The sequence below is a fragment of the Hirundo rustica genome, chromosome 3 (assembly GCF_015227805.2).
Source record: "Hirundo rustica isolate bHirRus1 chromosome 3, bHirRus1.pri.v3, whole genome shotgun sequence".
NCBI lineage: Eukaryota > Metazoa > Chordata > Aves > Passeriformes > Hirundinidae > Hirundo > Hirundo rustica.
The window spans coordinates 101727369-101752344 of record NC_053452.1 but is presented as its reverse complement, the minus strand read 5'-3'; the positions used below and the strand labels follow the sequence as shown (position 1 = coordinate 101752344).

Sequence of the window (24976 nt, the reverse complement as noted above, 5' to 3'; positions counted from 1 at the left end):
TAACAGAAACACCTCGTAGGTTATATTTCATGCCAGGACTATTTTACTACTCTTTTATCAGTGTGCAAGTGTGGAGGGGTTAGGTTTGGGTATGGTTTTGTCAATTCTAGCTACAAAACTAAGTTTTTATCTTGCCATCACTTGCCTGAAAAATATTTGTTTCACATTAGGTTTTAACAGTTTAATCTCCCAGATAGAGACAAGGAGCAGAGGCGACAGCTGAAGGTTGTATTGCTTTTTCTTTCTACGTCTCTAATTTCCTTCAAAGCAAATGAGTTCCTGGAACAGGTTATTACTTTTAAAAACCACTCAAGGTTTCCAGAAGCCTGAGAATGACCCCTCTAACCACCCCAGAGTGCACTTCCCACCAGCATTGTGCACAACACAGGTTTGGTTTGTCTGCTGGAGACCCGGAGGATATCTGGCCTCTGCCAGGACCCTTCCCTTACATCCAAATCCTGGAAAGACATCACATTTGGTCCAGACCCTCTCTACAAGGAAGGCAAGAGAGGATGTGAGCAGGTGAGAGCTTCTAGGATATTCACCTGGTTCCAAATTTTGGATGGTGAAAATGGAATCCCCTCTTTACACTTGAAGGGCACATACTTGGTATATGGCAACTTATGTACAAAATACAGTGGCTGTAATTGCGTGTCAAATATTGAAGTTGAATTTATGTAAGTTTGTCCCAGCTCTGTCTTCTTTAGCAGAAAGAAATTACTTGACAGACGGATGGGAAAATATAAGGAAGCAAGGAGGCAGTATTGCTTACAGAGCCTTTTTAGCATGCACTGCTTTCGCCCTAGGAATATCTTTGCAACCTGATCACATCAGCTCTCAATCTCTCTTTTTATCATAAAATAAACAGACTGAAGTGTTCATGAGTAAGGACTTTTTTCCAGCCTTCAAATAATTTTACTTCACCTCTCCACCTCTTCTGAATATTCAGGATAAATTTCATTCTTTCAGCCTGAGGGTCTCTGGGTTTAGATTTTCTCTCACATTCTGTCCCAGTTTGCTAATTCTCAATCCAAAGGTTCCCACTTTTCCATGTCATCTCTGTGATGAAGAGCTTCTTCTGACAATGGGTGAGAATACAGGGCATTGCTTTCCTTTGGAGTGACCCTGCTGATCTTTGCTCTTCCCCCAGTGTGAATCAATCCTCCAAGAGCTCTATTTGCTGAGTGCTCTCCAGTGTGATTTGTGTTCACTTACTGCATCTCAACAGCCTCTGCTCCTCAAGGGAGGGATGCAAATCCTTGGCAGGAGGTTTCAGAAATCCTGTTCTGCCACTGCTGTGTTGAAGAGTGTCCCACCCCATATGGAACAAAACTTTCTCATTTAAATACTGACACACATGAGTTTGTTATCCATTTTCGGCAGGCATTTTTCTATCACACTGAAATGGTCACATGAATGATGAACAAAACGGCAGGGATTCCAGCCAAACCCATGTCTGCCTTTAATTCCAGCGGGTAGCCAGAGAAATGCTTGGCAGTATTAAACCAGCTCTATTTTTAATATTGTGTTTACATGTGTAATGACCATGTGCACATAATAGCTGTCCCCCTCCCTGCTCCACCCAGCACTTTCCAGTGTTGCTCACTATAGCTTCGAGCAGACATGCCTTATGGCCATTCCCTAACTGGCAATGGCATAATCCAGGGAAAGCACCTCAGCCATTACACATGCAAATGTGCTCACTATCGAGAACATTATTTTAATAGATTTTTCACTGATAGCTTCTCCTCTTTGTCCCACTCACCGTCTCAGAGACCCATTCAGACCCGTTCAGATGCAGGGAAGGGGAGACACCAAGAGGGAGGCAGGGATCCAGCAGTTGTGTGTTTTTCCGCTGCTAGTGCTCCACAAGACCATCACAGCTTGGAGCCTCATGGGAAAGAAGAGGCCACTTCTATGAGATAAAACACCTGGAATCACAGCTGGGCTGGCCCAAACCCAAGCACAAGGGCACTTGGTCAAAACCTGCCTTGATTTCTGGCTGCCCAGAGCAGCAATCGGCTGTGAGCAGCAGTGGCCAGCTTGTACAGCCAACCTCCCCTCCCAGCTGTTTCCAGCTCTGCAGCATCTTTTCAGACCTGCTCCTGCAGAGATCTTGTTGATGCAGCTTTCATCATGAACACAATTTGAGCTCCCTTAGCAGCAGAAGAAAATCATATGTGAATGGTGGTCAAAGCTGTGAGGACATGGGCAGTGAAGAGCTTCCATGCAAAAGCACTGGAGCATGATGGAAAGGAGGACTTAGCATCACAGAGGACATCTGTAGCAACAACACTTTCCCGCCCTGTACCTTCAAACTTTGCTGGGAACATTGTGCATTAAGGTGTGGTCAGTGCAGGGAATCAGTTGGGGACATCTTAATAGAACAGCAATCAATTACTGTGCCTACTTCTTTGAGTTCTCCGCAGATCCAGGCAAATAGAGTGGCCACTTGGCTCCCCATGGCAGAAAGTGCAAAGTGCAGGGTCCCATATCCCTGGAAAAAATCAGGATCCACTTTATATTTGGTTTTCTATCAGAGCTAGAGAAGCTGAGGGTGCATCAGTGCCACTGAGTTGAGCTGGAGGGGTGAGGAAGGCAATGGGGTCACACACCTTGCAGTTTGGGAACATTGCTTTTCTAACCTGTGTGTGATGCATACCAATCCTGCAGGGCACTCACACATCACAAACATCCCCATTAAATTATAAACTCATCCATTTTCCCTCCAAAAGAGGCACATCCTTTGCTGTAACCCATACTGATACCCATGTAACCATAAACACACAGTGCACCATGCTGCACTATTCTATGGTAAAGTAAGTTATAAGGACTAAAATCAGTTTTAAACCCTCAATGCATCATTCTTGACCTTATGTATTATTAAACTGTGCTCTAATTTCCCAGTGCAGCAGGATGAAAATGAGTAGGAGTTTGTGACAACGTGCAGCCAACTTTTGTGTTTATATTACCCAGAAGAAGATAAATGTCTTGGCCATTTTTCTGAATTAAAAATTGGTTTTGTGTTGCTTGCTGAGCTGGGATAATGTGATCAAAGGATGAAGCAGTGGAGTAGAAAGCATCGAACTGTTAGTCCCTTAGCCATAGGAGAGCTTCTCCATTATCTTGTTGTGCGGTGCCTGGCTGTGAGGATCACTGGCCTGTGGGCACAACAGCAACACAGGTCTGCCTCAGCATCACAGATGGGAAATGGCATGGGAGGAAAGAGAGCAAGCAAACAGCTAAAGTGACCACGTTCATGTTTGCCATGGCCAAGGGCTGCTGTCTTCCACCTGTTGGTCATGCATTTATAATAGGATTGTTTTGGGATGTGTCTCTTTAGGGAATGAATTCCAATTTCCATAACAAATTCAGCCCTTGAGAGGCACGATCTACAGCACTCTGTGGATAATAGCTGTCTCCCTGACCAGTTACATTATTCACAGCCCTATTTTATCACTAGAGGGCTGATAGAGATGACAATCCTATTTTTATCTGTTCTGCATTTCCCATGAAAAACTCTGTTTACCCCATACTCCTCTCTCCAAACACTTCATTACAGAAAGAGACATTGTGAGTGGGATCACTCATGTAACCATTGTTACTGGAGAGGGACAGAAGGCTTTACAGTCCTTCTGGAAGCAAATGGAAAGATGGCATGGCACCTATCTACTACCAAGCCACTGCTCATGAGCACTTCCAAGCAGCTGCCTCACTAGAGTAAGACTGGGACTGTGAAGTGCCAAGAGACATTGCTGACTCCGTGATTTTTTAGACATTTTTGCAGTTAACTTTTGTTGTTGTGTCACTAAAGGTATTCAAGTACATTTTGATATGGCCTGACTTGTTATTACACTCCCAGGGCAGGGTACAGGAAATGAAGATGGCAATCACCCACTATTTAATTACGCTGTCCATTAGTTCCTCCTTTTCTCCTATGCCCAGAAAGGCTTTGCCCAAGATGAGTTCCTGCCCTACACCTCCATGGAAGTGTGAAAGGGCCAATAGCTTGAGCAGCTCCAGCTGTCTGCAGGTGGACCCCAGCAAACAACCTCCAGCTGCACTGCCTGGTCCTCAGCAATGCAAAGCTCCTTCCTTTCTGTATCAGCTCAACCCTCACCTCTGCAAAAGATGCAGTGAGACCTTGGGGGTTCAAGCAGAGAACATGTGGGGTAGAGTGAGAAACCCCAGGGGTTTCCACTCTTTGAGGAGATCACATGTATTCTATTCACCCAAGAGAGTTTTTTGCTGGTTTGTGCACCAGCAGGAAATGCTGCAGTGTTTCACACTGGGGAAAAAAACCTGTACTTCTTTTTTCTGAATTGAGAAATAGCCTTTGGAAAAAGAAGCAACTGGAAGCAGGCTGATACCTTCTCCTACAATTCTGAAATAATAACACGGCTGCAGTTTTGTGAGAGAACAACAAGACGTGCCTCAATACAACGAGCATGGAAGAGGAGCATTGAGTCAGGAGGCCTGGATCAGATCCTTTCATGGTCTGCACTCTGAGGGTCTGGGAGAGCTCAGCAGCTTTCCACATTTCCCCGACTCCAGTGCTACCATGGCTTGCCTGGCTCTCTGAGTGGAAGCTGGGGAAAGCATAAGATGCTTCTTAGGTGGAGGAAGTCCAGTAACCTGCGAAATTATGAATAGCCTTGTGCAACCCAAGGCACAAAACCAATTGAGAGGGGAGAAAGAAGCCCAGGTCTAAATCTTTTCCCTATTAAAATAAAAGCTCTTCAGGTTCCTCTTCGCAATTTATATAAGGCAAAATGCACATGTCCTTATTTCAGCCATCAAAATTGTGGGTAGCTCATCTAAATACTTTTGGAGAGGGAAAAACAGGATAATGACTTTAGTTATGATTTAAGAATATAAATTAACGTATGGACAGTGTGGACTGTGAAGGCTTTGGGTCTGTTGCCACAACCCACGGGAGCAGGGAGATTAATGTGCATCTGGGAAAACAGTATAGTTTCAAACCAATGTTTTATAATTTCAAACCATTTGATAGTTGGTCAAAATGAGTACTGCCAAAGCAGTGTTTCCATAAATTGTTAAGAATTTATTTTTGCTTTTTGCGCTAAAATTTTTGAACGAAAATCCTGACTTTGCAATGAGAGCGGCTCTCAGAGAAACAGATTTGCCCTCTCTTTTGTGGGCTTCACCACGCAAACTCTCTAACTGAAAGGACTACTATGAAGAAAGGGAACAGAATTATGCTTTTCATTTAGACAGAGAAAAGGCATCCTCTGCATTGTAAAGGAAATATCATTTGCAGCTCAACATAAGTATCTCTTTGTAAGCCTTCAGAGCCAAAACCAATTAAATTCGAACCACTATCCATCAATGTAAAGTCCCACTTTTTTAGCAAATAAAACCTCCAAGAGCATCCTGTTAACTGTTGTAACATTGCTAGAGGAAAAGCTGCTTCTTTCCCCGCCCCTCCCCCCGTGTTTTCTCTTGTGTTAGATTAAGCATTTCACAACAATTTACAATATAATTAAAATATAGAGTCCTCAGGACGGGATGCAATAATTATAATTACCTATTGTGAAAATGGGCGTGGAAAAAGTCTTATGACCCGTTCTTAATAATCCAACACACATTTCATTGCAGTACATGCAATACTTCATTTGTGAAACCAGTGCAATTGCATTTGCAATCCGTGCTCTCCGTGATGGTGTGAGGAAAACAAGCGGCCTGTTAGCACGGTGACCACCGAGCACGCTGCCCAGCCGCTGGCCGCACTGAAATGGCCAGCAAAGCAAAATAAATTGCTTTTGCTTATCAGGAACAACACTCTGATCTCACCCTCCGAACAGAGAATTTCCTGCTCTCGCTGCTCTGACTCAGCAGCTTGCTCTGAGCAGCAGGAAGAGAACAAGGAGGAAGAGGTCGAGGAGGAAGCAGAGGTGGGAGGAAGCAGAGGTGGGAGGAAGCAGAGTGGGAGGAAGCAAAGGTGGGAGGAAGGCAGAGGTGGGAGGAAGGCAGAGGTGGGAGGAAGCAGAGGTGGGAGGAAGCAGAGGTGGGAGGAAGCAGAGGTGGGAGGAAGGCCGAGGTGGGAGGAAGCAGAGGTGGGAGGAAGGCAGAGGTGGGAGGAAGGCCGAGGTGGGAGGAAGCAGAGGTGGGAGGAAGCAGAGGTGGGAGGAAGCAGAGGTGGGAGGAAGCAGAGGTGGGAGAAGGCAGAGGTGGGAGGAAGGCCGAGGTGGGAGGAAGCAGAGGTGGGAGCCCGGCGCTCTCCCCTCCTCTCCTGCTGGTCCTCCTGCCGCAGCCCCGCACGTCCCGCAGCCCTGGCGCTTTGGGGCCGGTCCTGGAGCCGGGATCCATCCGTGACCCTGGCGTGGTTTCCCCGTGCAGCCACAGCACTCCCTGCCTCCAGCCTCTCCCCAGGTCCGCCTGCAGAGTCAGCACTGGAAGGGTCCGTACAAAACACAAATTTTTTAGGGGTGGATGGAAAGATCCTGTGTCATTTTGCCAACTGGCGTGCACCATCCACAGCCGTGGAAGTACAAGGCACTGGGAATGCAGCGTGACTCCTGTAAGCCCATCTCCTTCCCACTGACACGTGAAACCTCCCCATTAAGACAGATAAAAGGATGGCTCTAGAGGCATGCAGGGGAAGAGTAATGCCAAGCCGTGGCAATTCCCTTCCCTCCGCACCCACAGCAGCCATGCAAGCCCAGCCTGCAGATAGTAAGGCAATGAATCACCCTGCTACTCTGGATGTGGCTCTCGTTGCTTCTGTGCTGATGCCACGGATGTCAGTGAGGTTCCTCCTGATTTACTACAGCAGTTTGAGATGAACAGGAGCGTGTGAGGCTCATGAAGCAGAGCAGTGTGATTGCAGTACAGCCTCCTGAAAAGTAAGATGTGGAGACAAAGATGTGACTTGGGAGAAGCACAGCAGAGCCCCCAAAGTCTCAGTCAGCACTGGATAGAAGCTGGACCAGAACAAACAAGTTTGAGAGGAGATCACACGCTATTATATTGCTTACTTAAATGCTGGTTAAATATTACCTTTTCAATTTGTATTTACCTGTGGAATCAGATGTATGTACTGCTAGTGGTATTCAAAGGCTACCTGCAAGTTGATCAGCAGCTCATGATGACAGGCTTCCCAGTGGAATTCTGGCACTCAGTACCAGCAGTGGTACCAGTACTGGTAGGTCCCACACCGAAACCCTCCCACCTGAGCATTTAACACGGACAGTTATTTACGGGGTGACTCATAAAAAAACAAATCAGAAGGGAAGGGAATTAAGTTGTCTCATTTTTTCTGCAGTTGGGTTAGTAACCCCCAGGGTGAGAAACCCAGGCACCAATCTCCAGCTCTCTGCAGTGAGAGCAGGGCTGCCCCTACAGACAGGCACCATAAGGCTGTTTTGCCCCACAGCTCCTCTACTAAGTGAACCTCCCAGATGAATACCCTTAAATGGCAGCCCCAGCCCTTCCCCCAAGGCTCTAGAAACGCTGTCTCAGTGCTGGTACATTAACCAGGGCTGGGGCCCCAGCCCAGATAATGGCAGGCAGGTGTCCACACACTGGCATGCTCAGGGCCAGGACCCACAGTGCCTTGGAGGCAGCCTGGAAGGGACCACCTTGTCCCTGAGATGGGAATTCTGCGCCCCGTGGTGCAGGGTGCTGGTGAGGATGAAGGCTTTTGCAGAGCTGGGATAGGACACAGTGGCACACATACCCCTGAATTCAAACTGGAAGCCACCTCTCCCTAGCTGGGAAGGAAGAAGTACCCCACAAGTCACCCCTCAGGGAGCCCCCGGGGCTGCAGGGCTTTTTTTATGGCAGAGCCCTGTGGGGAAGTTCAGCAGCTGGCCCCAACACTCACCTGCAACCTCTGCACAGCCCAAATCTGTAGCAGCTCTTGGCTGCAACCCAAAAGCATTCATCATTAAAAAACCCAATTCTGTGTATATTTAACTACCTAGATAGATTATGTGAGTCAGTATGATGGCACCCTTAACCCGGATGTCACCATCTACTGCACCAGCCTCTATCTGCCATATCCCTCCCAGTCCAGGACTTTGCCCTTGGAAAGTTCTGGGCCTAATACAGGGCATTTGCCCATACAATAAGGAAAGAGCGTTGTCAATTTGTTTTCCTAATCATCCTTTCTTTTTATTAGCAGCCCCATGTAATGGCCTGACAACAGGTTAATTGTATCTGATGTAAAATTTCCAGGAGTTTCATTTTGCTCTGCAGTGCACGTGTGACAGATGTGAATCGTGTTTAGAACTCACGTGAATACCAGGATAATAACCCAGTGGATCTCACTGCTCTGGACTATGGGAATGGAAAAAAACCCCTCTTTCTGCATGGATATGGCTATTTCCTGTCATGCCTAGATCCAGCTGTATGCAATCCAGATATATTCTGTGATTAAAAGCACTTTGCCTGGTAATGTATTTGTAGACATAACACTTGTACTGGGTGCAGAACTGAGCAGCCTGCTTTATTTCACAGGCAGGGTGCTTGGCAGACGTTTGGCAGCTGCCTCCAGCTGTGGAGCTCTTTCTCTCCCCAGGTGCAGATGGCAGCAAATCTCCTTCCTCCATGCTAAAATGCAAATTCCAGCCCTTTCCAAGCTACTGCGCTGGATAATAACCACTCTCTTTCATAATAAAACACACATACTCTGCCAGGAACATCCTCAAGAAGGAGCAGACAGAAGGGAAGAGGGAGAGACAGAGGTGTATCCAACCTGTAGCAGACAAGGCAAGGGAGAAAACTTGAGCACTGGTGTGGATCAATTAAAAAATTGCAGTTAAGCAGGGATTGTGGGGGTTGTGGGAATTAGATTAAAGAGGGATTGAGCATCACTTAAGAGGATGCTGTTGATATGCAATGCTTTCATTTTCCGATTTAAATATCACCGTAGCAGCCAGCAAAGCGTGCAAATGCCTTCTAAATGGGTGGGAGAGGGGTGCAGGGTGCAGGATGAAGAGGGTCACGTGGGGGAGAGGAAAAATGCAAGGAGGCAGTTGTGGAGAATATTGATGAAATCTGTGAATCAGTTCAGAGACAGCTTCTATCAATAGCCTTATCATCAACACCCATGTTTGCATCAGGAAAGAAACAGGCAGGAATGCACAGGTTTAACTGTATTTTCCTACATGTTGCTTATTTGGGAGAAAAACACATCACCCACTGTACTACCAGGGTCCTTTCCCTTCTCTCACACACACACACACACACACACACACACACACACACACACACAGAGATATATTGTTTCCTAATTGCAAATTGCTCATAAACACGGGGGCACTAAATTTAGCTTGAAGTGATGTTTCTTTGTTTGAAAACAAAACAAACAAAGCAAAATAATTACAGGAGTACTGCAAGTGAATACAATAAAAAGTCAAAACAGAGGCAAAATAACACTTTTCAGTTCTAGAGCTCAAGCATCTGTGCAAAGCTGCATCAGGGTCAGTGCCTCCTCCTTGCCAAAAGGAAAAAAAGTGCTCTAATCTGCTCTGGAGCCCCTGGCAGAATTAGGAAAACCTTCTGAATTTCTTGCCTCTGCAGAGCCTGCTGTAAAATTTGAGGTCGGGATGTTGTTTTGAGACAGATTTTCTTCTCAGCATCATACAATATGAAATACAATTCTTGATTTGCTTAAAGGCTTTCCACGCCAACAGAAAGCAGTCAGAGCCAGTCCTCAAACCTAACACCAAAAATCCACATCAGGGAAGGCCCGTGTGATGCATCCCTCAAGCCCACACCAGCTCTTCCACTCTGGTTCTTACCTACTGCCAAGACATGTTTTTTCTATTTTCCACTTGGAGCCGGTAGGAATGCCGTGCAACCTCCTGAGATTTCGAGCAACCAGCAACCATAACAGCGCTCTAGATCCTGAGAGTCTGGTAAACCACTTTCAGATTTGAACCCAAACTCTACCCCGAAATGCATTTAAAGCCCAAATCCTTATTTTGTCCCTGTAAACACAGAGGTGAGCACTGATTTGGGGGGATGTAGAAAATGACCACCCACTGCCCCTCTGGCTGTTTCCCATGTGTTCCTAATTTGTGTCCGAGTGTCCCTCACCTTCAGCAAATAAAGTGCTGCCAGGGAAAGAGGCTGGCTGAGAGAGGTGTGTTGGGAAGCTCACAACAAACTCCTGCTTATGACAGCTATCACACTGTGGCAAAAAAAGCCCCCCAAAAATCTGCAGAAAGACAAATGCATTTTAAGAAACAAGGGCAACATCATGAAAACTATTTCTTGTCTCCAAGTGACTGACTGAACTGTTGGGTAACTGTTGGGAGTGCAGACAGGAGCTCACATGATCAGCATGAAGCAGCTCCTTGGTGTCTCTGCAGAATAATGCAGCTGGAAAAATCACTGTGGGAAGTTGTGGCTGGCCAGAAATCTGCAGGGAAGGCATGATCTGATGTGACAAGAGCTGGATGTCTAGGAGCAGCACCACCAGCCAGGAAAGAAGAAGAACTGATTCTGGGAACACTAGATCTGGGATAAAACTCAGGAAAACTGGGTCTAGCTGTAAGGACTTGCTCCTGCAGGTTGGGGTGCTTTGGTGTGCTGGCCTTTTCTCTGGGAGCTCAGGAGCAGCAGCGCTGGGGACCCTGGGCTATGACCCCCTCATGCTGGAGATTTAGGAAACAACAGAGAGTGAACAGAGAGCATGGGCAGTGCTGGGGAGCAGATCCCACTCGGTGTTGGAGTCCAGGGCATTCCTTCGGTTGCCCTGGAGGGTCAGGGACCTGGGCAGGGGGGTCTGGGACCCCAGCCCAGAGCCCAGAGCTCAGAGAGACACTGGATTTGATTTCAGTCCATGGGAGAGGCTTCTTGCACTGCAGGAAGCATTGCAGGCCACAAGAGTGTAAAAAATAGTAGTTTAGAATATCACAGGGTGAAAAAGCAGTGAGTTTGGGATTCTTGGCATTGAAGTGAATGGGGCAAGATGGAGAATTTAGGGCGTTGTCTCTTTCTTCTTCCTTCTTGTTCCCTCACGCCATTTCTGCAGTGACGTTGGCACAAAGTAGTTAGTGAGGATTGGGTCAGAGTAGAGATGACCTTTTTAGTAATAGTGGTAGACATTGGTAAGAAATAGTAAATAAAGAATACGTAGCAATTAGTATAAAAGATAAGGACAGCCCAGAGACAGGAGGAGTCACCAGATGTCCGAGCCGCGGCAAACATCTTTTGGACACTGAGAAAATTGTAAGATAAGAACTAATAAACGAAGCATGTAACCTTGAAGACTCCGTCTTTTCCTGCGTTTGGCACAGAGCTTTGCAGAGGGCCAGAACTCTAAAACCACCTGAATGCCGGGGAATTTAAGCTCCTGAAAAGGAGCCCCCGACAACTCGGGACACTGAGTTGATGCTTGGTTAACCAAAGGGGTGCTCACAGCACAGGCACAGGGCTGAGAGCTGTACAGCAACAGTTGTTCTGGCCCAGCTTGTAACTGAGTTTACTTTGTACAGACCAAAACATTTGTTTCCTCATAAGCTCCTCAGTCCAAGGTCAGACACTCCAGGTTAATTTTGCTCACAGACCATTTTGGTTTTAAGTCTTCTAAAAATTTCTTCACTAACATATGCCATTTCAATTTATTTATTTCCTTGATTTTTTTAACAGCTACCAAGAGGTCATATTTAAACCTCATGTATGGTATTAGCTCTTTGTCAATATTTAAATTCTTATGGGACCTATGTGGTCTTGAAAATGAATAATTAGGTTAATTGTTCAACCAATTCAACAAAGCAGAGCAGCACCTCTGTTATCTAAACTCAGGCCTGTGATATTTGACAGGGAGGATGACAACTTTCCCTCACACATCATGACCGAGTCCCCTGGCATCAGTGCAGGTGCTGTCTCTGATTCCCTTATTTTCATGTCACTACCCTCCCCATCGCTGCCTTCAGCAGGCATTGTTGTGTGGCAGCCTTGAGTCCTGATCCTTAGATATTGCCTCTGACTAGCATTGACCCCACAAATAGTGCTTGGGAGAGGAGCACCTGGAGCCATTCCCTTCACATCAGTGTTTCCCTGATGACTCACAAGTGGCATGAGCTGGCACAGCTCTGTTGGAGACTCTTGGGGAGTGGTAGAGTCCTGCCCATTCCTGCACAACCCACTCCCATGCCCAGATACATGGGCTGTGCAGAGTAAGAGCTAAAACCACTCCTGAGTAGTGCAGGTCAGCCAGCAGCCCCCAGGCAGCCATCTGGAGTCCTAGAGGAAAGCTGAATGTGGGTCTTCCCTGATAGGACCTCCTCTGATACCTGGCTCTCTTTGACTGGAAGTGGTCTTTGTTGAGTGGAAGAGGTATTTATTGATTTTTCAAGATCCACAGAATAGTCTAGTCACCTTCAAAAGTTCAAGGGGAGAAAGGTCCTTGAATGAGTGGCGGGAAAAGTGAAAAAAAGCTCATGGTAGCAGAAATGATGAAGACAGACTGAGAGGGATGCACAGGATGCAGGTAGGGGATTCAGACAGCCCAGTGCAGGTGCAACAGCTGCCTGTCATGTGAGTATCAGCACATGCACCTGCACAACACCTCTGTAGCAAGAGAAACATAAACCAAAATCACAGAATCATAGAATTGTTCAGAGTGGAAAAGACCTCCAAGTCCAACCATTAACCCAGCACCACCACCATGTCTACAATTAAACTGTCCTCAGGTGCCACATCCACACACTTTTCCAAAATTTTCAGGGATGGTGACTCCACTACTGCCCTGGACAGTCTGTTCCAATGCTTTGCAACTCTTTCAGTGAAGAAAGTTTTCCTAATATCCAAACTAAACCTCTGGCACAACTTAAGGCCTTTTCCCCTCACCTGGTCTCTGGCTACTTGTAAGAAGAGATTGACCTCCACCTGACCACAACCTCCTTTCAGGGAGTTGTAGAGAGTAATAAGGTTTCCCTTGATCCTTCTTTTCTCCAGGCTAAACACCCCCAGTTCCTGCAGCTGCTCCTCGTAAGAGGATCTCTGTTGCTCCTCTCTGCACTCTCTCCAGCCTCTCAGTGTCCTTTTGAAGTGAGGGGAACAGAACTGGACACAGCACTCAAGGTGCAGCCTCACCAGCTCTGAGTACAGGGGGACAATCTCTGCCCTGGCTTTGCTGGCCACATTACTGATACAAGCTAGGATGTAAAAGAAGAGAGAGCAGAAAAAAAATTGCCTTGCTTCTTTATTTTTCTGCTCATTTCTGAAGATGACAGCTGATCTACTATATTTCCTCTCAACCAAAACTCCTATGCCCCTCAAATTAAGGACAGAGTTTGCTGGGAAGCACTGGCAGGAGCCAGCCTGGAGCTTGTCCTTGAACTCTTTATTGAACACTCTTGCTACTGCTCCTTGGTTGCCAAGGGCTGCAAAGGTGATATGGATGGGGAGTGGTTTTTCACACACCGAGACTCCGAGGGAAATCTGCACTCAGTCGTGTAGCTCAGAGCACTGATGATGCCCTCTCCTCCTGTCAGTGCCCTGCTGCTCCTGTGAGCTCTCCTCACAGCTGTTAGCTCAGCCTGGCAAGCCGGCAGCAGCCGCGTCTGGCAGCCGGGGCAGCCCGATGCTGCAGCCGCACATGCAGCGGTGCTCGTGGCTGGGCCTGCTCTCTCTCCTCATTCACAGCTGCTCATCAGGGCGTGGGCACTGTTCTGCCCTTGCAGGGGTGTACTTTGCTTCCCGTGGCTCAGGGAGCCCAAAGGATTGGCATTTTTCTCTGCACTGTGCCGCTACCATCCAGTCGGGCTCTGACAGACAGGCGCTGGCAAAACTTGTGCTGCTGCTGGTGCAGCACCCACTCTCACTCTTCTGTACTGTTATCACAGCAAATAACCAGAGACACCGTAATTTCTCTTAAGAGGCTTTAGGCTACAGCCTTTTGTCCCCGTAGGCCTTGCCAGCTGGCAGCCAGCAGCTGGTGGCAGGTTGAGCTGCCCTTTCATTTGGCTGGAGATGCCATTGGGTGAGTTTTTGAGGAGCTCAGAGCCGAGAGCACAACTTGACACAGTAATGCCATCCAGTACTGGGCAGGCTGGCAAGCCACACCTCGGGCACCCCAAAAGCCCCAGAGCGATGCTGGCTAGTGCATGTCCCTGCTGCAGCACGAGGGCAGGGGCTTTGACCTCCTCCCATGGACGATGGGCTGTAGGAGGACACTGCCAGGTGGACTGAGCTGTTTCCCACTGAATGCAGAGCAGCACAAACTGCCAAATGGCCACTTGAAGCTGTTTTTGAAAACGCTGAGTGAAAGACATAAATGGTTTCTTTAACCAGACCTGCCTTAAGCAATGTAAACTGCGTGGCAATGAGGGAAGCAAACCCCACTGTTTTGCTTGCTGGGGATGTGCAGGACTCTCCTGTCTGGAGCAGGGTTGTCCTGCACAGTATTCCTCCACGTGCCATGAGGTTCCTCACAAAGGTGTGGGCTGCCCAAATCGGGACCCTGGGCTCTGGGGAGAGCCTCTGCAGGTTTGCAGGTGTGTGAAGCACACGTGAGGTGTCTGGCAGCACTTCAGCCATGTGCTGCACTGCAGCAAGTAACGTGGAGTTGATGTGCAGGGATTATAATGCCTTGGGAGGCTTGGGAAAAAGTCTCCTTCCTGTTCCAGTGATGGGACATGGGAGAAATTATGATATGTTTGTTCTCTATCCACTCCCCATCAAATGTTGTCAAAACTCCTGCCTGCACGTCCCTGTTCTTCCACATCCTTCTGCCACCGCAACCCACTGGCAACCAGCCTTTGTCACAAGTGGACTTTTGCTTTTTCTTCTTCTTAAATGTGAAGCTGTTGACAACCAGCTTTCTGTCTGAGAGGCAAATGGTGACTCACAGCCCTTCCCACCTCTGCATCCAGGGGGGAGCTGCCCTCCCTTGGAGTGGCACTCTGCAAACAAACCATGTGGGATCGGGAGAGACCCCACCATTCTATCAACACATTCTCTCTCCAGGAGATTTAAGGCTTCCAGCATTTTTAGAAAAATGAGCATTTTTATTAGCAAATTCTCCTGCCCTGGAAGCAACTCTTTTCATTTGCATGTTCACATTCATCAGCAAAGTCCCCGACATGCAAAAGCATCATAAACTGCACCAAGCTCCATGGTGCCCTGGGCCATCCCCTTTCCAGCCCATGTTGCACCCGAGCTGCAGCTCCCACTTTTCTTTCCCCTTCCTCCTTCTTGGTTTTCAGTCTGACACCAGTCCTACACTTGGTTTACACACAAGTAGAGACTTTCCCTGGGTGGAAGGGAGGGAAAGACACATCTGGGCTCAGGATGGGGGAGTCTTCATATGTTGTATAAATCAAGGGAGGGAGGAACAAGCGAATTTGCATCAGACCACACTCCCACTGGAAGGTAAAGCGTGTGAGGACACGCAGCCCAAATGATGCTGTGCCATAAGAGAGCTGGATCCCTGTGTGGGGAGAAGAGGCAACAGAGAATGGTTGACATGGCCAGCTAACACCATCTAAAAGGCTGACATTTCATTTTTATATTTCTGTGTAACTGCCTGCCTTTATTTCCTTTCTGCCTTTCAAAATGACAATTATTTCCTGCTGAATTAGCCCTCACTAGAGCACTGAAACTACCCGAACAGCAAGCTGTCCTGACATGTTGCCCTGGCAGGGACTAGTCTCCTGGCCAGAGAAAACCAAAGGAACATTTGCTTTGTGCCATTGAGATAACCCAGAAAAAGGGAAGTGAGAGTGAACCTGCACATCTTCCACTTACACACTGCCTTCCTGCAGCTCCTCAGGAGAGAGGAAAGCAGCCTCTGCCTTCACCTGCTGGGTTATTGAGGGAGACAGAGCACCTCTGGTCCCAGATCCCCATGGCTGTCATTTCACACCTCCTGGTGCTTGCTGCTGAGAGAAGGACTGAAGCTACTGCATCCTCCCAGTCACTGCGGCAGGGCCCCTTAGGAGCTTAGAAAGCACCAAGGACTGAGCTCTGGAAGTGCCTGCTGAGTCCTGTACCTTCCTGGCCTCTTGGTTACATCTGTGATGAGAGAATTAAATGAGGCAAGGAATCTTCTAAAGCATTTATGTTGCATTTTGTCCTTCTGTCTATTACAAATTGCACATTTTGTGACAGTAGTTAGCATGTCAGATTGCTTTTCCAAATAATTATGCATGATACACTCCCTCAGCCAGCCCTCTGGTGACTCACCAGGAGGTAAAGCTTTGAATAGGAGGAAAAAAACCCTCAGACACGTTTCTATGGGCTCTGTGCAGCCACCAAACAAACATCAAGTCTGGCCTTTTTGTTCTGCTGTCTGGCTTCTGAATCCCACATGAGATGGAAGGAAGGGAGTTTTGTGAAGAAGAAAGCCTGCACAAGATAGTCTGCTTTGGAGAGAAGTGGGGATTTTAGTGGTTTTGGTGCTTTGCTTTGTTTTTCTGAACCACCAGGTCCAGCAAAAAGACCTGCAGAGAGGGAAAATAATCTTCTCCAATGTGGGGGGGAAACTTTACAGCTGGGTTTGTGGTGTAATGTTGTGTACCAGGGACGGCTCTGCTGAAAATGAGCATTGGAAGTGATGACTCTCCCCTCTCCCCGTGTCTCTCCGGCGCTGTGACGGAGGGGCTGGGAAGAGACAGATGCCAGTGGGCACCGGGGTGTCCCAGCTGTGTTGCTGGAGCTGGGAGTGGGGCTGGCACAAGGCTGCAGCAGGGGACTGCCCCCCCAGCTGCCTGAGTTTTGTTTCCAGGGAGCCTGGCTGGGGAGCAGAAGGGTTCTAGTTTAACTAGGCAATGCCTCAGAGAAAACAAGATCCACGTAGAAACTTGCCATCAGATGTGATTTCACAGGAGCCCTAGAACATGATCTCTTTTTAAGCATCTTTATTTTTGCCTGGCTAATGAGCATGATTCCTCACAGAAAAGCAGATTCCCAATGGGAGGGATTGCAATATAATCCTTTTGCTCTGGCAGCAGTGCTACAAAGGGGATGGCAGAGGCTCAGGCACACAGACCCAGCAGGTCACATCCTGCCTTGGGATCATGGAGCCTGATGGGTTGGCTTTTCCAACCCATCCTTCTCTCACAAGGCGAGGTCTGGGCCATCAAGCCCCAGCCCACAGAGCCATGACATGCCCAGAAACATCCCCTGTCTATCCTGTGTCTCCATTGCCCACCAGAGCCCAGGAGCTGAGCCCTGGAGAACGTGGTCACCAGGTGTGGCAGCTGGACTTGGAGGACCTGCAGGCAGAGTGATAGATTTCCATAGGAAACCAGAGCAACAAATTTTTAGGAAAGCAAACAATCCAAAACAAATCCTTCTCCTTTATTCAGCAGTGGCACACAGGCACAGAACAACAGTGGGGTAAAATTTCTGCAAGTTGTTTGGATGCATGAATCCCTTTTCTTACTAATGGGAGCAAAGGGACTAATGGCTTTGAAAATGTGAGCTATGATATGTCTTGTTACAAGACCCCATTCCCCTATCAACAGGAAAATCCAGTCTGGGGACTCTAATGCGGGAAGATCAGGAGCCAGCTCAGATACAGGAGACTGAGAAAAATGCAGGACTTGGGAGAAAAATAAATCCTGTTTAATTATTATATTTTTCTTATATGGAAAACTGCATACTTGGAGAAGAAAAGTAGAAGAAACATTCTTATAAATTAATTTTGCTCAGAGTAAACAGTGAAGCTTAGAGGAATGTTCAACATGATGTGACTTCTGCCACTCTCAGCTCTTCAAATTGTTTTCAGTAACTAAAATGTTTCTCATTAAAGTCTTTTATTTCAAAACTGCATGGTATCAAGCAGTTAAAATGCTTACAGACTCAGCTTCAATACCTAATTTAACGATGGTCTTGGCTGCTGTTGTGTCAGCTGCCTCACAGAGACTATGGAGAGAGAGAGCAAATGTTAATTTTTCAAGCTTTTGCTTTATTCTCTTAAATCAGTTGATGTTGGTGTCTTGTGGCAGGATAAAGCCTTCTTTCTTGCTTAAAAAACAGCTAGATGGCTGTTTTTAATTTTTCAGCATTTTATTTTCTTTAAGTTAAAAATATATTAGTAGGCAACACATGTACAAGTAAGTACTTTAGCATACCATGGTCATGTCTTTCATAGTTTGAAAATAAAGAACTGAAACTCAGCTTTGTAAATGTATCCATCAGCTCCTTTGTTGAGCTAACTACATAAATCATAATTTCACCCTTAAAAAATTTTAACCCAATCATTCTGATGAGAAACAAAACTATAGAAATTACTTGAATTTCCTAAATTTGGTGGGTTGGGTTTTTTTAAACATTTTCCTCCTTAAGCCTTTAAAACTTACAGAGTTTTTCTGTCTCTAGGCAGAACAAGATTTCCCTGTCAGACCCCTGGCATCACATATTCACACATGCCAGCTGTCTTTAGCCCTGACACCCCCAAACCAGCCCTGCTCCTGAAGCCAGGTGAGTATTTTGTCTGGTTGCCTTTCCTGAGCACCCCCTTGCCCCAGGGCCTCCACTCACCCCTGCCCACCTCTTGACCACCACCTCCGCAGGCACTTTGGGAAGGGGCTTGGTGTCAGCAGGGGATGCTGGCTGCCCTCCTCTCCCATGAAATCTAGCTGGAAAACAGGATCCAGGGACCTGCTGAGAAATGCCAGGTTTTGTGGGAGGGTTAAGAGGGGCTCGCTCCCTCCAAGCAGATGTACTGCAGGCTTTTTGGACAAAAAGCAGTCACCCTGTGCAGCTATTTTGCAAAATTTTAGTTGGAGAGACTGTATTGCAGTGAATGCCGTGCCTTCCCCAGAAAGGGATTGGAAAGTCATCCTCGTTTCCATGGATACCCTGTAGCAGGACTGAAAACAAAGCTGAAGCTGTACTTTTTGATATGGCTCCCTGAGCTTCCCTTTCTGTCCTTATGCACAGGGAAGGGACAAACAGCCTCTGCAGCATGAGGGGGTCATGTCCACATGAAAATATCCACATTTGTGGCTGAGCAGGACAGGAAACTCTGTCAAGGCATCTGCTTTTTGTATGGAAACCACAAGGAGGCTGAGCAGTGCAGGGCTGTTTCTCCCCTCCCAATTAAATCTATTGGAGTCCATGTTTTATAGATGACCTTGAGGAGCTATTTGATCAAATAGATTTTATTTCATCTCTCCATAAATGTCAGCATTACATGGCATGTTGGAAAAAAACACAATAAACATAAAAAAAATAGACAACACTTTGTGGGCATCACATAAGCGGTGATATTCCCTCTGTTGCCAGTGACACAAATCTGCAGCAGTTGGGCTCTGTGTCACCCATCACCGTGGCACCAGCCCTGGTGAATCACAGCTGCTACGCTGCTGCAGGCACAACCACATGGCCTCAAAGCACTTGTGAGCCCAGCTCAGTTCTGAGCTTCTCCTTCCAGCAGAGATGCAGAAATCCAGCTCCCTACCCACTGGAAAGGGCCAATATCCAACATTCCCTGCTTTACACACCTTTACTCACTTGCAGTTCCTGAGCACAAAGCCCACTTTTAAGAAGCCATACTCTGCTCTGTGCCAGGCTGCTTGCTGCTCTCTTTCGTCTCCTTCAAGAAGATGTTCCACCTGACTGGCTGCAACCTTGATGCTGATGAGTACAGCTGAGAGAGGGTCAGCTATTTTATTCTTCAGCAGCCTCATGAAGATTTCATCCCAGAAATATTCCTTGCAGCAGTGTTGCAAACCATTTCCCAGACAGTCATATCTCATTATTCATCAATGTATTTCTCATGGAAGTGTTCAGAGAGCTGTAGAAGTCCAGGATTCTGTTGTGCCAGCTGCTGGCCAGGGCAGAGCTAAACCTGCTGGCACCCTACTCTTAGCAGATGCTGGGCAACTCCACTGCCTTCCCAGTACTGCTATGCGTTGTCTTGGTCATCTGTGATGTTATTTGGAAAATATAATGAGACAAGATGAGGTATACTAATGTTAAAAAAAAAAAAAAGAGAGATGTGAATATTGATGATATGTGAGTACTTCAATAACCCTTGGAAGAAGCTGTTTTGTTAGGAGCTTTGATTATTCTGGTGGGTGGGAACAAGTTTGTGTGGATGTGGAAGGACCTGGATTCAGCCGGGGCTTCTGTTCCAAGCTTGGCAGCCCACCCTAGGGCTCATCAGTCTCTTTCAGTCTGAAAAATCCCTTGGGAAATGGGAAGCACAGCAAGGACCAGACCTCACAGCAGAACCATCACACTGCTTTACCCCAGCATTGGACCTGGACTTGCAGGAGATTGAAACACTTAATGAGCAGAAGTCAGTACAAGGGAGGGAGACAGAGTTAACTGAATATCCAAGATAACAAATTTAAAGTGTAGCTTGTTGAGATTTTCTTTCAATATTATCTACTGTCATTTAGTAATTGTATGTACACAGATGCATGCATGAAGTACAAAGTGGTAGGATGTGGTTTTTGGCATGGGCTTCAACAGATGCAATTCACATGGAGGGAAGAGGCACAAAATCAGCTGTTCAGATCATCCCACACAAGTGCCAATAAAGTCCTTATACCATGCCATTAAGCATTCACGATGCACCATCTGGACTTCAGGAAAGCTAATTCTGGAATGTTTTAAACACAGCACTTTATAATAATCTCTGGTGCATTAGTTACCTAGTTACCTGGAGGGCAGTTTTGCAGGATTCGGAGAGAAATGGTAAAAGGCACAAACAAACTGTCTTGGTTTTGAAAGACAGTTGTCCACCAAGGAAAGCTAGAGCCTCCCTTGGAATGGAGAATGTAAACCCCCTTCCCTCCAAATTATTATAATTTTGCAATTAAGGGCTTTCAGGCAAAGATATGGGAATAGGAGTAACAGTTCTTTACTTAGAATATTAAAAAAAAAAAAAAAAAAGGAAAATACAAATGTAGAGTACAATAAAACAAGCAAGGAAGCAAACAAAGATCCTGGAAAATCTTGACAGAGTCAGGGATAAGACCTAGCACCCTGGTGGTCAGGGTGTTGGAAGCAGTCCAAATAAGTCCTCCTGGAGTAACAGATATGGTTCCATGAAGTAGAGATGGTCCTGTAGAAAGTCCAGTGGTGACAAGATGGGTCTGGTCTTCCTCTGGGCATCCACTGGAAATCCACTGTGTCCTTCAGTCCCAGTTTTTATCTAGCTGGGAACAGCTGGCTCCTCCCCCACTGGGTGGAGTGTGTCATGTCATTGGTGGGCCCTAATGGCCCATTATCAGAAGATGTCCCCCTGGAGGATGGAGGGGTGGGGAAAGAGATAAGAAACACTGCCCCACCTGGTTTTAATGGCTGGGCCATTATTAGAAGGCATCCACCCTCCTCTCCCCTGGAGTTACAAGAGAAGGATAAAACATCTCCCAAAAACCAGCTTTCAACAGATGAAATAGAATACATATTTTTAGGTTATATAATCCAAGACACAAACTCAATCTGCAACTGGGTGGTTTCAAGTCCTCCATCCTGGACTCATGCAAGACTCCTAAGGTCTCTATTGCTGGAAAACTGAGGATTGTCCCAGCCCCAGTGGATAAGCTCTCTTTTTCCAGCCAAACACTGGAATTCCCTTTTTAGCATTTTTTTTACATACAGCTGATGTTGGCCAAATTTTCCTGATCAGTAACAATAGAGACCAGAATCTTAAATGACAGAGCAGAGGAGGATGAGGAGGAGAAGGAAGAAGGCAGCAGGTGGACAGGGCTGTCTGTGCAATCAGTGTCTCTTTGGACTGGTCTAGGGCTCTGCAGGCTCCAGAGATTTGCTGGCTGCAGTCCAGTGCTGTAGTCAGCGTTATTTATTCCTCCCCTGCCTGGGCAGTGGATCCCACTCTCCCAGCTTGCAGCCTGCACTGCCCTGCACAGGCACTGAGGTTCATCCTCTGCCACCCCTCTGGCTGGAAGGAGACTACTGGGACAGGTGAGCAGCCCGTGTAAATCAGATCTATTCTTCCAACCTGAAAAGAGGCATTTTCCTTTTGTCCCTCTGAGCACAAGGGAACACTGCAAGGAGCCCCAGTGCTCTGCTTCCCTCCAAACCAGTCAGTCTTGGGTCTGTAGGCAGAAACCCTCCAGCTTTTGTAATCTGAAAAGCTCTGGTTAACCCACCTGATTTATCTCTGCTCAGGCCAGGTAGACTAATGCTTTCATTAGGTCCTTGTCTGCAGCTGCTTTTTATACCTAAAGGCATTTGGCTGCTCTTTCTGCTGGCTTAGACCCACTGCTACCTTGGAGAGACCTAAAATTTCATGGTACCTTCCCCTCGCAGTGATGGTCATTAACACCTGCAGAGCCACAACTGTGTACACACGCACTCACACATCTTTTGGGGACAAAAACATCTGAAAGTATGGACTGCATGTCTAAAATGTCTCACATATTGAGTGGGTTTACTAACCAATAACATTTTGAATAAAAAATTCTTGCATTTGAGGTTAACAAAATTTTCTATATATCTTCACGGAAGTAGAAATAGCTGTCAAGCTAAAATGTTATGCCTTTCTCTTTTTCTAGCTTCTTTGCAACAGTGCATTTGTCTTTTTTCACTTCTCATATAAGGAAGCTCAAATCTGGCTTTAGCTGAGGAAGCCTTGGGTTTTTTATCCAGCTCTGAGCTGTTGTTTTGTGCTGACTTCTCCTTGGAAAGACTCGGCATCTCCCTTCCACCTCAGAAATTTTCATTTTTAGGCATAGAAAAACCTTCACAACGTGCTTGGCTGCTGTCAGTGCCAGAGGATGTGTCCTTTTTGGCACACCAGTGTGAGGACACAGGGAGGTTTTGCTCTCTGTGCTGGTGCACAGGGCAGGTACGTGGAGAACACTCTGTCCCTGAGGTGGGGGTGTGCGCGAGCACCCTACATACCCACAGCCTGCCCACGTCCCTGGTTGTCGAGGTGGTATCTCCATTCCAAAAGCTGGGATGGTACAGTGATATGAATCCCTTGAGTACATATGTGTGGGTAAATCTAAAAATAAACTGAAATATGGTTGTCCAAGGTGTATAAGGAAGCAGTAATAAGAGTCAAGAAGTTGTCTCCTACTAGATTTGCTCCCATCCTGATGTTATGATTAAATCATGGACAAATCAAAACCAACTGCTCATAGAATGTAAAGTCAGCTTTCATCTGTGGATTCCCCTTTTGTCTGCCCAGGCACCGATGCCCTCGGCTGGCTACAGTGCTGGAGGAAGACGTGCTGCACCCTTTCTCAGGTACGGACAGGTCGATGTCCACGCTGGAGAAAGCTGGGGGAAAGTCCTGTGTTCAGGGCTTGTTGGCAACATCATGAGAGATTCCCAATACAGTCAACCAGAAATTTCATTATAGCACCCAGGGTTTGAGCAACCACCCCAGACTGCAAGAGGGTCTTCAAGAAAGGAGGTGCAGCTTTATAATTTTAATAATGACAAAGATAACCTGCACTTTCCTCTGCACTAAACCCCCATAGTTCCCCTCAGCTCTTTTCTACCTGACTCAAAACACACTTACTCCCTACCCAGCACCAGTCACATCCCCACTCATGCATCTCTGTGGTTTCCAGGTCTGAATATTTTTATGGGTCTCCCTGGTGCTTTCCCTGCTTTTCCCTTCCCCTTGGAAATTGTGAAAGGGGAATCAGAAGCAGGAAACTGTCAATTAGCATTGCTAAAAAAATAACCCAAAAAGGCCATCATCAGCTGGAAATGAGATGCTTCCCACACCAGCAGGTGCAGGCTTCTGGGGAGATAAATGTTTGTATCTGCCTTCTCAATGGTAAATTATGTCAATCCTCAGTCAGTGTGGGCTTAGGGGAAGGGTCTCTGTTTCTCTGAGACTTGCTGGGGCCTGTGGTCATTGGACGCCCCACAGGCTCTAATTCCCCAAACATCCAACTGCAAAAAAACACCCAGCAGATGACAACCACGGCAGAAAAAGCAGGGAGACATCTCACAGAAAGTTTGCCCATAAGGGAAATGGTAAGGCCAGCATATGGTTTTTCTAACAAACCTTGGTATGGCAAAAGATGGGAGAAAAAGTCTCTTTCTCACTGTTTCAAGAAGTTCTACCGTTAGTTGTTTTGTGTTGGTCCTCCTCCTACACAAACCTCATCTTTTGCTGAGACAAGGTAGGAATAAACAGGTCTTCCACAGCCGAGGTTTTCCAGCATCTCCCGGGAATGGTCAAACCTTGCCCAGCCAGAGAAGGACAATCGAGGCTCGTCTACATGAGGAACTGCACTTAGCCACATCAGTGCACTGAATAGCAGTCATCGTCCAAGCATGGACATGCTGCCCTCAGTGCACTCAAATACTGGGATAACATATCAAAAGGAGAATCACTATGCTTCAGTAAATTATATCTGTAATTTTTTTATGTATTGGGTGGGTGGTAGAACCCTCAGATTCTGCAATATCTGGAAAAACTTGTGGATGCAAAGAGGAACACAGACTTGGACCAGTTCACAGTGAGATCCCCACGTACCTTTGCCTTTGAACTACTTCCAGTGGTGAGAGATGCAAATCCACTGTGTCTGTGTTCACATTATGCCCTGCCTTGTATTGGGGGGGCTGCATTTCACACTCACCTTGCTCCAGTGACAAGCCCTCCTTTGCCTTCATCACCTGGGGCTGCAGGGATGGGGGAAACAAATGATGTTCAGAGTAAAAGAAATGGCTCCGGAGATGCTGGAGCAGCAGCTGACCAAGACTGCAATGTTCAGAGAGTGACCTTGCAAAATGAGACAAGGAGGTGGGTCAAAATTTCCAGTATAAAAAGTGCTTCCTCAGTTTGTGGTTGTTTTCTTTTTCTCTCGATGTGTAAATTCTGTCTAAGGAATGTGGAAGGTCTAGGGCATAGCATTAGCACATTGTCAGCGTAATCACACAATAAAACCTGCCACAGTGAAGACAGAATAACCATTTATGGAGTGAGATGATGCTGAAAAAAATGTTGTTTACAGCTTAGCATCTCCTCTGTCTGAAAATCACCCAAAGAGAGGAAGGAACTGAGAGATGATTCAATGTTTAAATGTTTAAATGAGAGTGTGAAATGGGT

The 24976-nt window shown here is 46.8% G+C and overlaps 1 long non-coding RNA gene across 1 annotated transcript; it reads right to left on the bottom strand.

Annotated features, from left to right (window-relative positions):
- Window positions 1-5599: 5599 nt before the first annotated feature.
- Window positions 5600-9907, bottom strand: LOC120751313 (uncharacterized). The gene is made up of 3 exons (XR_005700378.2): window positions 9768-9907; window positions 6714-6859; window positions 5600-6413 (listed from the first exon to the last, which is right to left on the bottom strand). It is a non-coding gene; the product is annotated as an uncharacterized LOC120751313 (long non-coding RNA).
- Window positions 9908-24976: the final 15069 nt, after the last annotated feature.